Here is an 11,134-nt window from a genome sequence, read left to right on the forward strand (position 1 = left end):
TGGATGCTATTTAGCATTTGAGCTCAAATATAGAAAACGTGCAAGAAATTCTTGCTTTCTTTTTTTAAAATACAATGTAAGTCGTAATTCGCAAGCTTGGGGCATTCCCCGCAACGAGTAAGATATATGAATCCTATGAATCCTGCAGTTATGATCCTCGTCAGCAGTCTCGGCAGTAATGAAACTACAATAACTAAAGTGCCTTTCGCTGCAATAGGCAATATAATTAATCACTTTAAGTGAGCAATATAAAAAAAAAGATGCGTACTGCTGTAAAATTGTTTTTGTATAAAATGCAGTGTCCGCTTCCCTTATTGCACCTAAAATTGACCCAAACAAGGAAAGAAAGATAATAACGACAAGTGAATCTGATTGCGAAACCTCAATCGTAGGAACGATGTACGTCCGTGCATCTGCTACACAACAAATACCTTCGAGGTTTCAATGCATGTGTGTTGCAGGCAAACTTTACATGAGCATGAATGATTGACTTTTGTTGAAGTAAATTCAATACAATTTCATTAATTTTGAATTGAAATAGTAACCTATTATTAGGCTAATGTTACAAACTACGGCTCTGTCAAAGGAATGTCAGTGCTTTCGAAGAGCCTTAATTTGCAATGTACGTTACGTACCTTTTAAATATTTCTAGAAAAGTAATTAGGAATTTAATTTAATTACAATGTGCGACTCTTCCCGCCATATCACTTGGACGATTGTTTATGGTGCGATCATCCTGGCATATCATTCCGGTCAACAGCAGGTCGGACGCTTACATAATAAATTTATATCATAACTTGAGCAGAAAGAACTGCCGTGTGAACAGGGACAAAAGAAAAAAAAAGATAAGAAAGAAGAAAACACAGAATTCTAATAAAAAATACAAATACGACTTAAGTTCTTTAAAAAAGAACTTGGAGGACGCTTGAGCTTCTAATTCAAGATTATTCCGTGATAGCGTTTATCGCACCTGTTCGCATCGCCTTCTCTATCGCTAGCCTGGCCTCGCTTTTCTGTGGACACCTCTACTGTGCCGCAAGAAAATGTCCCAGTTTCGCCGCAAGGGCAAAGCAATGAATGCGATAGCGACCAGTTAGAATGTCACACGAAGAACGGCAAGCATCTCTATACTTGCAGCGCGCAGCTCAAGCGCAAAGGACGCACGAAAAGAACACACACAGGACGAGCGCTAACTAGCAACGGTCACAGGTCGACACTTGCAGCGCCCTGCTCAAACACAAGGAAGGATGCTCAAAAAGAACGCACAGGCATACCCAGAACTTGCGCAAACTGTCACCGTTGTTACTCCTTTGTGTTTGAGCAGTGCGCTACAACCCAAAGTTCTTAGATACGTTTTTTTCTTCTTGAAAACTGCTGCGCGTGGAGTGACCCCTCCACGTGTCCTGCCGCGCGGTGGAATTCGACGCATTCTCTATCCAGCGTTCCAAATCGCGAGTGGGTACAGAAATAGGCCACCTTTTGGTGCGCGTCTCAAGGGCAGTTTTCAAAGTGAAGCAAAATCTTGGAATAGAGAGCCTCTATAACCAGCCGTCCGTTCATGTAGGCTCCCTATCTAGGATTGTTTTAAATAGCACCCATCGGGCAACGTTGCGGGTGATACTGCACACGCTGAAGCACCTGCGAGCTCTGCGCACCGCCAGCAGTAAATGGTTTATATACATAGCTCGGCGTTAGCAACGCAACCACGAACGGCGCGTGGCCGAGTTGTCTAACGCGGCACGCTGCGGAACGGGGGGCCGCAGTTTCGAATCCCGGTGGCGCGCTTGGGAATACATTTCTTATGATTTTTATTTCATTGCGGCTTTTGTTTATACCTACATACATATACATATCCGTGACATGATGGCGATGGCAAAAAGCCACCGAGACTGTCCATATAATTGCTATCGCAATAACAGGGGCGTATGCTCGCTTGTAAATCGGCCTATTCAAACTATCCTAAATGCCTACTGCAAGTACAGTTGCGAAGTGCCCGCTACGACATAATTTTTCTTTCTGCGAATCAGACAAGTACCCACTAGGGTGCGTAGGGCAACACGTGCACTAGCGCAGCTACACGCGTCGTTGTTGCTACTGTTGATAATGATAAATAATTATACCCTAGCGTTGTGTAATTCATGGGCCTTTAAGCCAATCACTCGTAGCGAAATTCACTTGTTTTGACGCTTGGTGTAAGTGAACGCTTCTGCCACGCAATAATACAAGTGTTAATGACACTCCTCGCAATACATACTATTCATATAGTGTTATTTCCGAAACAGTTTTAGCACGGGCGTGGCTCTGAGGTAGAACGCCTGGTTTCCACGCGGAAGCCCTTGGTTCCCACTGACACCACAAATTTTATTGTTATTTCTTCATTTGTATCTATCTCGAATTGTCGCTCTCGGCAAACGCTGATTTTTCGCTCATTACCGATGATGCCGACACCGACACCGAAAATTCTGTGGAACGAGCTCTTTAACGCAATCGCTTTAAAACACATCAGGCTGGCGGCCGTTTGGACTGAAGTGATATGCTGGGAGACTTTCTTTATGTGTGTGACTGATGTGCTAGTAGACAAATCTGTCTGCCTATTGAATCAGTAATTTTTTTCACTATGTGTGAGCTACTTTACAGAACAGTAGGAGTCAGCAGAAGACACAGCTATGAAACTATTGGAGAGTGTTATGATCGGACTTCACGGCTTCGCGCCGCTGGGCCGTTGGAATGGTATGGCGGCATCTGCCCTGCTTTCTTCGCCCTCAACGTTCCGCGAAACGCACCAGATGCGGCGACAACCCTGCCGTAGTGTCCTGGACCCTTCAAAGCTGTCAAGTCCCATCGTCAATCGTCTTGGACACGCTTGGCTGTGTTTGACGCTTTTATGGCCTGAAAATGAACTATTTGCAGTCCAGGCTGCTAGGAGGAGGCAGTCGCTTGTGCACTGCTTTGTTCAGGCTTCTGCGAGATGCACCGAACAATTAGCCGAACGCCGGAGATTCCTCATCGGGCACCTTTCCTTCACTACGCGGTGTCTGCAACTTTGTGGCCCGACTAGGAGCTGACCGTCACCTGCACCGGCGACGCATCGAGGCAAAGAAAGACTTGCAACTGTCAACACACCTGACATCACGGCCAGTTTTCAGGACTGTGCGCCGCAGTGACCCGTTCATTGTATATGGTTCCTTTGTGGCTTTCTGACCCGACTAGGAGCTGGCCGTCCGCTGCGCCGACGGCGATATCGAGGCAAGGAACGACTGCACCTGATAGCACACCTGACAACGCAGCCTGTTTCCAGGAGTGTGCACCGCCGTGATCCCTTCTTTGTGTGTATAGTGTCTTTTGTTTGCCTCCCAGGCGCCGTCCGCCGTCCAGGTGCGTCGCTTCTCTCTTTCCTGGAGTGCGAAGGACGCGGTGCTTACTTTTCGTTTAGTGGGCGGAGATGAAGCCAACGTGATTGAACATGATTGGACTGTCCTGGACTTCATTGTTTTCTCTAACAGAGAATCATGGGAAGGCCCAGGCTTTATAACGCGAGCGTCGACGCAGCGCCGCTAGACGACGTTACGACACGCTACCAACTCATCATGTAAATAAACGTTCCTGTTATCAACTCCAGCTCCTGAGCTCAACTTCTCCCTGAGGCCAGGCTGCTCCCCGGTCCTATGGGCAGACCCCCGACTACATCAAGAGTTCGGATATGGTGCTTTCCTATAAAAGGAGAGACATATACCGGTATTTATATACTTATATATTTTTATTGGGACGTATACTTGCCCTTGAGACATAATATCTTGCGTGTATATGTACACTGGGTGTTTCAAGAAATGTGTGCGAAATTCTCAAAAAACGGGAAATCGCGATATTTGTTGTGGGACAGTAATTACGAAAGTTAAATTATTAACTTTCTAAGTGGTGGAGTCAGGCGGTTATGTAAGATGAGAGAATTCAAGTTCCTCATTCGTAGAACCCATTGCAGCTTTCAGATTTATAAAAAGCGGCCTCTAGTAATAATTGCGAAGGAATGAAATTCACCAAAATTAAGTGGCGAAACAGAAACCGCAACGCGGAAGAGCGCAACTGCCATATTCTTCCGAGAAGTCCAGAATAAGTGAGCGTCATTATATCAACCTTCAAGGACTTCGCTTTGTGGGTGTGCGTGCTGCGATTGCAGTTATAGCACATATGACGCACAGACGTCGACGAATGCGGCAGAACTACACCTCTGTAATCGTTGTATCGAACAGTGACGTTATGCTGGTCGTATGCTTGTTGCATTCATCGGTACTTCGGTTCCAGTTCCGCCGTTTATTTTATTCGAATTTTATTACGCCGCAATAGTTACTAGAGGCCACTTCTTCTATATCGCAAAGCTGCGATGGGTTTATCGTAAGACGAACTTCATCGTAAGAAGAACTTCAAGTTAATTACTTTAACTTTCTTAATTACTGTCCTGTCCGAAATGATGTCTTTAGCGATCTGATGGTGCCAGCGGCTGCAGAAAAAGTAATAGGAAAGGCATCGAACAAATATCGCGTTTCACAGACTGTTCAGAATGTTGGACACATTTCTTGAAACACCCAGTATACTGATGTATGCTCGTGCGCTTAGAGTTGGAAATATTGCTGCAAGTGAGTTTGTTTGTGTCGGCAAAAAAGGAGTACCAAGTTCAGTCCTCAGCCGAGCGACGCAGTTCGCGAGTTCTTAGTGGTGGCTTGTTAGATAAGAGCTCAAACATGGCTCTACTATAAACGTGGAAGTTTCATTTCTATTTGAAATGTTTGTATTGCAAGTTTGCCTGATGAGTGAGAAGTGTCGGGCATAAAAACTGTTTTCTGATCTGCCTAAATTTTAACCTAGTGTGGAAGTCGAATTATGCTATGGAGTTGAGGCACCTCAATATGTTGTTGACTTTTGATGCCCTCATTTTTCAAAATTATTCATCCACGTAGCAAAGAACGTCGTTATGTCTCTTGTCAGACGTGTTGATGGCTGTGTCTTCGATGTTTGCCATAATGATGTGTACCAAGATCGGTACCCTCGTTTATTAAGGCGATAGCCTTAGATGCCTCATCAAACGCGAAAATTGACCACTGGCTTCCTGCATTGGCGGCGTCAACACGGCGTCCACTCGAGTGGCTATGACGTCACATAACATGATGTTACATGATGACGTACCACATGCCGTCGTCGCTTGGACAATGGTGCGCCGATCACGGAGGCAGTGCGAAATCAGATGTGGCACAGAAAGTTTGTAGTGCTCCGATTCTGGAGGCAGTGCAAGCCATGTTAAGTGCAGAAAGCTTTCGGAGGATGGCGCGGAAGGACCAGTACAGCGATTGAAAAGAAAAAATAAGACATTCGCCTTGTAGCCGTCTTAGGCGAATGCATAAGGGACCCTGTGAGCCTTTAATTATTCTGTGAGCATAGCAAGGTAAAAAATTAAGAAAAGGCGTGCCAGGAGCGTTTCGATCATATTCCGCAAGCTTAGCCCTGTGTGTGTTCGCATTAACCGTACCTATCTCCTTTTTCTTCCCTCGTTCTGTCTTTTCTCTCTCATCTGTTATTCCCACAACCCACGTGATAAGTAGACAACCAGCCAATGTTTGGTTAACCTCCCTGCCTTCCCCGTTTATATATTTCTCTCTTTCCACTGTGAACGTTTAAACGTTGCACCTCGCCATCTCCATCACCATTCTTTGTGAAGAGAGATCTGCGGTGTCTCCGAAACAGCGGACGTATAAACCCTTTCTTTTATTTGACTATGTCAATGTTCAAATGATCAACACTTTGTGTGAACCGTTGGGAACATACGCCTGCGGGCAGTGGCGTAGCTCAGGGGTGACCCCCCCCCCCGCCCACACATACACCCTAAATTTTTCTGCGATGAGATAGAAAGCACGAAACGACACGCGACTGCACTTAATAAATGGCCTCCGCCACTGCCTATGGCTACTCATTCTTGGACGAGTTGAGATCTCAGCTAACCCTAAATTCTTTAAGGTAAATGTTGTACAAGAGTGCCTCGAAGACTGTTTTAGCATTTCGCAGCGTTTGAGAACAATAAATATAATTCAAAGCTGCACTTTAGGTGTTATACCTGCTAGCGTGTACATCAATGTCCAAAGTTTTCGGAAAAACAAAGGGTGCACTAACTCTGCTTTCATTTCGATAGCAATTATACATGGACACTCTCGGTGGACTTTTGCCGCGGTTGTCATGTAGCGTGTAAAGCCCAAACCGATAACATTACTTTACGCGCTGTATGTTGTACGCGCAAATGAAAGCACGCCAACGCTGGGAACGAACACAGCTGAAGCAGAAATGAAAAACGAGCGGGAAATCTCTGCCCCACGAAGGGTACATGCGATAAGGTCGTCCCATGTGTGAGGCCTGCAGCCGATGGATCCACAAGCAGACAGGAAACGCACACTGCGAATTCTGCTCATAAAGGCGCGGTCGCAAGCGCTGGCGTGCGCACTATGTCGCAGACATCAGGAGGCGGCTCGTAAAGTTGCTGTGCTCCCAGCGGTTACTTCGCGTTTAGAGGAGTGACAGCACGAAAAGCGCTTCCATGCTTGGAGCGGCCACATTCCCCTAAACCAGCGGCTTGGTGATTTGCGCGAGATCGGATACAAAGGAGTTGGGCTGCTAGCCTTCTTGGTATAGCATTTCAACTTGTTGCTATCGCGTTCATCGCTTCGCCCATGCGGCGAAACCCCTTCACCCTCCCCCCTACCCGAGAGAGCTGGGAGGCTGCCCTGATCGGCTGCGTGGCCTTCGAGGGGCAACAACCCTTGTGGTCAGGGCGCCTGCCGCCGCCGAATGCCGCCGGATTCCCGGACTAAAGACTTCTCCGAGAGTTTGTACAGAATCGGCCCTTAAGGCCGCCCCTATCTCTCATTTGTGCATAGTCCAAATAAATATTGTCACGTAGTCGTGACGTCCACAAAGACAGCAGACGGTGCGTTCAAGATGACACTCTTTATTTGGCTGAACATGTGGCCGGGAAACGAAAACCAAACTACAGCAATACATGCTGTACACTGATAGCGGCGAGCAGGGCGTCTGTTGTCGGTAAACTGAACCACGGCAAGACGCGTCGGCATTAATACATGCGGCATCGAGCATTCGAGCCTTATCGCTGGTGGTCGCACAAGCTCTGGAATAATCTTGAATATTCGCGTCATGTGCGCAATCTTAACAAAATGATCTACCACAATCTGGAACTCTCCCAGATTTTCTGGCGTGGCTTGCGCAAGGCAGTAGTAACACGTGTAAGTGGCGGTAGCGTGTGTGGCAATATTTTCACCACCGCGACCATACCGGAAGACGGTCGCCGTTCTACGTGGCTTTGCTGAAGGTTGTAATGTCGGCTCTCGGTCGCTTTCTGGCTCTTGATGCGCAGACAGACGAGTTGTCTGGCTTCCTCGGCGTGCTAAAAGTAGGCGGGGACGTCGAGGTTTTCTTCGTTGGTGACGTAAAGGTAGCATGGCGTCTTGCTTCACTGCGGGGCTCCTGCCCTAAACAAGCTTGAAAAGTGCCATCTGCGTGGTCTCTTGTACCACCGCGTTGTAGGCGAAAGGTACATTGTCCGTCAAAAGTTCCCAGGCCACGCTGTCATAGGAATACATTAGACAGTGGGCTGTAAACTTTTACCGGACCCTCTACATATGAAACGCCCCAATGCTTGTCTTCGACATCGACCTACATCGTCAGCATGTGGGCGAGTGTTTTATTTGGACGTTCAAATAACCAATTTGTCTGCGGAGAGTACGCACTTCGCCTGTGACTTATCTTGCTGCAGTACAGCATAGCTTGAAGAAGGTCCGCAATACATGCTGTTCTTCGGTCAGTGATGAGGACCTCTGGGGCGCCATGTACTAGCAGAATGCTCTCGACGAGAAATTTTGCCACTTCAACCGCACTATCTTTCGGCAGGGCTTTTGTTTCGGCGTAGCGAGTGAGGTAGTCGGTGGCCGCGACGATCCATTTATTCCCTGACGTCGACGTAGGAATTGGCCCCACTATGTCCATTCCAATCTGGTGGAATGGTCGACGAGTTGTATCGATCGGCTGCAGAAATCCGACTTTCCTTGTGGGCGCTGTCTTGAGTCGCTGGCGTTTTCGGCATGTCTTCACGTAACGTGCGAAGTCGGCAGTGAGGTGCGGCCAGTAATATTTTTCTTGTGTCCTCGCTACCGTGCGCAAAAAACCGAGGTGTTCAGTGGTAGGGTCGTCACGCAGAGCATGCAGAGCCTCTAGCCTCAATGTTGAATGCATAACGAGAAGGCAGTCAGTTCAGACTGGCGAGAAGTTCTTCGCGAGAACGTTGTTTTGCATAATAAACGACGTTAGTCCGAGTATAATTAACTTTTGCACAACCGCGCTCTTGCCCTTCAAGTACTCATCCACGCTTCTGAGTTCCGGGTCAGCGTGCGGCTGTTCTGCGAAATCGTCTGCGCTCAGTTTTCAGGGAAATGTCGTCATCCTGAAGTAAAGATCATGGGGAGGTGGGAGGCTAGTTGGTACGACACTGAAACAAGTAGGCTAAAAATGCGCAGGAGACGGAACAAAAGTAGAAGTAAACATATCTGCGCTCATCCTAATTCCTCTACTTGTATTCCGTCCACTGCGCAGTTTTATTTCAGTTTCAATGCCGTCATCGTGATCACTTGCGGCGGCGGGTGATTTGGGGTGCGAGACAAGGAGTCGTCATCAGCGAGCTTTCGTCAGGAATTCTACACCACGGTGATGTGAGATTCTTGGAGTGAGAGACTACATCGTGCGAGGCGGCCTGAAGAGTCCTTTAAAGCTCAGGATTACAGAGCTCAGCTAGTAGGTTGGTATCCGTGTAAAAAAGAGAGGGGTATTAGATGAGCCAGAGAAGCAGGATTGTCGATATAAGTAGGAGAACACGGAAAACCGCTCACAGTACTAGAAATGAAGTTTATAACCTGGAACTGAGCTTGTAGGTAAGTATTCATGTTAGAAAGACTGCGTATGCATTGTCTGGACTTCTCTCTAGTGTCCATGCATGCCCGCCCTGTATTTTTAACATGGGTCCTTTTAAGTTTAGCAGCCAGCACAAGGCGTGGTCGTCACTTTCGACTTTGAAAGGCCTGTCGTACAGGTAGGGACAAATCTCTGATGTGGCCCAAATGATAGCAAGGCAATCGTTTTCCGTTGTGGAATAATTCGCCTTAGCCTTCAATAACGATCGGCTAGCGTAAGCGATAACTCTTTCTCCTCTGTCCGCTCTCTGTACAAGCACAGCGCTGAGTCCTACGCAGCTTGCGTTGGTGTGCATTTTTGTATCAGCGCTTACGTCAAAGTGGAGCACAATAGGCGGCAACTGTAAGCGTCGTTTCAGTTCTTCGAAAGCTTCGACCTAAGGAGTTGCCCACTTCAGATCGGCGTCTCAATTGATGATATGCGCATTTGTGCAAAACTGTAATATCAGTAGCGAAGGACAAAATTTTCAACAACCATAGTTCCAACATGCTCGAAAATGACACAAAGAAATTTTGGAAAGTAATTAATCCGAAATACATATCAAATTCATCTGTATAATTAGCGAGAGATGGGAATACTATTTCTCCTGCTCAGGTTGCTGTAGAATTTAACGAGTTCTTTTCATCTGTTTTTACGAATGAAAGTCTATTGCAAAATAATACTGAATTTACTCATTGAAATTCGACCATGCATGGTGTTTTTATCACTTCTGAGGGGATAGAATTCGCCTAACTTTGCCACTGGTCCTGACGGCATATGCTGTAAACTACTCAAACTAACCAAACCTACGATATGTAAAATGTTTGCCGCCCTATTTCAACAATTCATTGACACGGGATGTGTTTCAAGCGTATGGAAACAGGCTCGTGTCGTTCCCATCTTTAAATCTGGTGACCCGTCCAACGCCTCTAACTACAGACCGATTTCATTAACAAGCACGTGCTGCAAAATTTGGAACATATCATTTCATCCACTGTCAAGAAGTTCTTAGCAGGACATAATTCCTTTTCTATATATCCGCATGGATTTTTGTGCGGTCGATCCTGTGAGACGTAACTGTTTGAATTGTTCACTGACCTCTAACACTCTATTCATTCATTACATGATGTTGATGCTATATTTGTCGATTTTGCGAAGGCCTTCGACAAGGTTCCTCACTTGCACCTAATACACAAGCTGACATGCCTCAACATCAATATGAGAATTATGAAGTGGATCACCAATTATGAAGTGGATCACCGCTACCAATCAGCTTTTTGTAAATAATCACTCTTCCCCGTTGCTCTATGCTAAATCTGGCGTCCCTGAGGCCTCCGTGCTCAGACCCATCCTGTTTTTAATTTATATTAATGATATTACTAATGGTTTGTGTTCTACAGTGAGATTATTGGCTGATGTTTGCGTAATTTATAAAGAAAATATTAGCGCTGTGGACGCTTGCTACTTACAATCGGATTTAGAAAAACTCGGTTAATGATGTGAAGATTGGCAAATGGAAATTAACGTAACCAAGACCAAAGCCATTCGAGTCTCGACAAAACCTAACCAAGCTATATCCAGCTACACAACAAACAATACGTCCATAGCCTCAGCATGCTCTATCAAGTACTTGGGCATTCATTTGTCATTTGACTTGACATCGAACGCCTAAATAGAAGCCATGGTTAGCAAAGCATCTACAACACTTGGCTTCGTTTGGGGAAACTTAGGTTTAGCGAATACCACCACTAAACTTCTCGCTACAACGCTTTGGTACGTTCTAAAATCGAATATGCATCACTAGTTGGGAACCCGCATCAGGCATACCTGATTCATAAATTGGAATCTCTGCAAAATAAAGCTGCTCGATTTATCACCAATAACTACCTGCGAACATCAAGTATAAAAAAAAATTAAATCTTCAGTTGATCTTCTTCCTTTGGAAAAATGTAGGCTGGCCACGCTTCTTTCATTTTTTCATTAGATTTATCACAATCAGTCATCACGCGCTGCTTTTCATATCAAACAAACCCGTCGTGCATCCTCGCGACTTGATCATCCGCTTAAAGTCGAGCCCACCTTCGCCCGTACAAATCTTAACTCCCCGCTACTACTTGCTATCCGTTACTGGAATCAGCTT

At 46.1% G+C, this 11,134-nt stretch overlaps 1 long non-coding RNA gene across 1 annotated transcript in view; it reads right to left on the reverse strand.

Annotated features, from left to right (window-relative positions):
• LOC125759280 (uncharacterized) overlaps positions 1 to 4,204 on the reverse strand; it is a 104,140-nt gene extending 99,936 nt beyond the window's left edge. The window contains exon 1 of the long non-coding RNA XR_007416858.1: positions 4,191 to 4,204. This is a non-coding gene — a long non-coding RNA (uncharacterized LOC125759280). The remainder of the gene's footprint in view (positions 1 to 4,190) is intronic.
• Between the last annotated feature and the right edge of the window lie 6,930 nt (positions 4,205 to 11,134).

The sequence above is a fragment of the Rhipicephalus sanguineus genome, chromosome 7 (genome assembly GCF_013339695.2).
Source record: "Rhipicephalus sanguineus isolate Rsan-2018 chromosome 7, BIME_Rsan_1.4, whole genome shotgun sequence".
NCBI lineage: Eukaryota > Metazoa > Arthropoda > Arachnida > Ixodida > Ixodidae > Rhipicephalus > Rhipicephalus sanguineus.